The sequence below is a fragment of the Etheostoma spectabile genome, chromosome 19, assembly GCF_008692095.1.
Source record: "Etheostoma spectabile isolate EspeVRDwgs_2016 chromosome 19, UIUC_Espe_1.0, whole genome shotgun sequence".
In the NCBI taxonomy this organism is placed as follows: Eukaryota; Metazoa; Chordata; class Actinopteri; order Perciformes; family Percidae; genus Etheostoma; species Etheostoma spectabile.
The window spans coordinates 6,574,719-6,577,874 of record NC_045751.1 but is presented as its reverse complement, the minus strand read 5'-3'; the positions used below and the strand labels follow the sequence as shown (position 1 = coordinate 6,577,874).

Sequence of the window (3,156 nt, the reverse complement as noted above, 5' to 3'; positions counted from 1 at the left end):
TGGGCACCTTAACGTGCCTCACAGTCCCCTAGCAACAGTATGCAAACCCTCTATTGCATGAATTCTTTGTAAACATGGTAAATGTTCTGATGTGTTTTTATGACTCCAGGTTGCTTTAATACGCAATTGTAAAAAAAAAAAAAAAAAGGGGGCACGCATTTGTGTGAAGTGCCAAGAAATCCATTATTTGGTTAAACAATATGCTTTTATTGAATAATTCAAACAAAAGTCACTTATACGCCATATGGCAACTAATGATTTTAGCCTTTTACAGACAATTTTAACTGGTTTAAGTGTTCAATTAAAAGTGTACTTACCAGATAACAGCATTTCTTTTTTTTTCAAAGAAATTGCTTCTAAAATCAGAAAAATGACCACCATTTTGGTGATCCTGGAACGTGTCTTTAGTGTGGTACAGCACGGAAAACGGGGGGGGGGGGGGGGGGGGGCGAAACAGGATTCCTGGTTATGTGAAGTCATCAAGTTAATAACACTTTAAAATTCACTTCAAAAGACCTATTTACCACAATTAAACAGCAAACAATGCATTTTTTTTGTCATTTTTGTGCCATCATGTCCCCCATGCAACAAGGAAGGGTTAAGTTGAAACGTTGTGTTTTCTTCCTGTCAACCGTGTGCAACCTTTTCGTTTTCTGAGTCACAATTTCAACCTTTGTGACGGCTTTTTTAAAACCTCTGTGCGCTTTTTTCCCCTGGAGTTGTTTGCCCAATTGTTTTTCTAAGCCTGTTTGACGTTTTTTGTGCGTTTTTTTGACCCTGTTGTGTCACTTTTTTCAATGGTCTTTCATAAAAAAAAAGAAGTTTTTGAACGCTCATCAAATGAATGAGGAACAACCCAAAAAAAAAATATCCAATATCACAGAAGTCAGGGGCTTGATCATTGTGTGAAGAATCCCGCGATGTATGTGAACGTTTTGCGTAAAGACACGACTTTGAATAAGATACTTTTTTTTAAATGGGTCCACTTTGACTCCAGGACAAAACAAGGGTTAAATGCTACATTGGATACTATTTGTACCACGCATTGAGGGTTATAGTCCTCTATGTATACTGTACATCAGGGCTGGACTTAGTCATTTGAGGCCTAGCGCAACCACAGGTGTGTAAGCATCTGCGTAGCAATAGCAGGCTTCTTGCTGCTCTTATTCAGTTAATGTTAGGTGTCTCATGCCGTCGTGAGAAAAGTGAGTACCTTTGGAAGTTGTTGCCTAAATTGTTCTGCTTTCTTCCACGCTTATCTTCTTCTTCCTTTTTCAGACCCACTTCGTATGTCTTCGCTTCTTCTCCAATCCGTCGGTGTAGCTCGTCACCGCATAATTTCGCCTCGCTAGCGTCTAAGCCTGCAACGCGCGAGCGTCTGTGAGCCTCCGGCTAACAGCCTGCTGCAGCCGTCTGTAGCCTCGCTTACAGCCTGCTGAGCCCGTTGTAGCCTCGTTACAGCCGGCTGGCCTCGTGGTGCATCCGGCTCATAAGCTGCAGAGGCGTCTGTAGCCTCCGGCTTAACGCTGAGCAGACCGTCGTAGGCCTCCGTGGTAACAGCCTGCTGCCGTCTGTAGCCCCTCCGGCTTTCAGCCTGCTGATGCCCGTCTGTAGTCCTCCGCCTTACAGCTGCCTGAGACGCTGTGTTTACCACACCACGCAGATGCGCAGTAGCATGGAATATTCCAATGTAGTGGGGACCGGGGCGTCTTTTCCATCTGTACATTCTACAATCGGCTAGCACTTTGAGTTCACAGTTTAGAGGATGGTTATTGCGAAAAGAAGACAACCAAAAGTCGTAAACAGACTTAGTTATGAAGCGTTTTAAGGGGCCTTGGTAGCTCGGGGTCCGAGGCATTGCTACCTTTGCTAAATGGTACGTCCGCTTCTGTGTCATATTATCATCATGTGCTTGCCATACTCCAAGCAAATAACATTTAGAACCAAACATCTCCCCCTACAATTAAGCATAAAATACTTAAGAAACACCATATGTCATAGTGTAAGGTATGGGTAGCGTGTACTACTATTCAAGTTAGGTGTCACTACTTCCAATGAAGGTAGCTCGATAGCTCCCCACATGTAAAAAATGTACAAAAAACCAGTTGTATCGTTTGTTGTTGTCGTTCTATGTTGTTCATTACTGATAATAATTCAGCTAGCATTTCGCTCTAGTCCAAAGATCACGATATTGCCATATTGTCCCAAAAATAATAACTGTCACAATCTACCCACATGAGTCCATGTGTGTGTTTTCATACATGCCCATGTTGGGACCTGTACCTCATTGGCTGTCTAAGATCTCGAGGTGGAACGCTGGGGATCTTCAGAAGAGGGTCTTACATGGTGACGGTGCTGAGCGGGTAGGCCGTCCCGTTACCTCCGTACTCGCTGTGTCAAAGTTAGGGATTTTCGGGCTGACATTTAGCCCCATAGCTCTCTCCCGTGATAACGACAAGCTGAGCTTCGTTAGCCAGGCTGAAGGCCAGGCATTTAAAATGCTCACCCGCAGATGCAGTGGAACTAAAAGCTACTGCCCAGCTGCCACTAAAGTCAAGTACACCATTATAAGACAGCCACAGTAAATCCCCCTAGTTACGGTCACAGCGGTTGGTCTCGAGGCTCCAGGGGTAACGAAAATGCGTCACACTTGTTGGAATTAAGTCCCTGACACACCAACCCTACAACTAATTTAGAGAATTCAGAGGGTGCTGAGACAGATTTATGTTACGGGCTTCATGTTAGAGGATCTGATACAAGTAGTGTGTACATCTTGTTGTAAGTTGTCCGCGTCATGGCCATAATGTGCCAAAAAAAGACCTTGTTCATTCGAACCTGTGTGTTTTTCAGAAGGAACATTTAAACATTAGTTTTGACCAGTTTTGACAACTCAAACATAAAAGAGACAATAAACTACCTTTTAATGTGAATGGGCTGTATTTCTATATCAACAGAAAGCGCTTTTACATAGGAAAGGAACCGCTCACACACGTTCACGCACATTTACACTCTGAAGGTTCAGCATCGGGGGAAACTCAGGGTTCAGCGTCTTGCCCAAGGACACTTCGACATGGGACTGCAGGACCAGGGATCGAACCGCTCCTCCATGGAGCCACAACATGGGGTCTCAAATTTGACAGTTGGGTTTGACTCGTC

At 44.0% G+C, this 3,156-nt stretch overlaps 1 protein-coding gene across 1 annotated transcript in view; it reads right to left on the bottom strand.

The window, feature by feature from the left end:
* The window catches only part of slc1a1 (solute carrier family 1 member 1), a 31,423-nt gene that overhangs the window by 10,161 nt on the left and 18,106 nt on the right, over nucleotides 1–3,156 (bottom strand). The gene's annotated exons all lie outside the window — the stretch shown is intronic.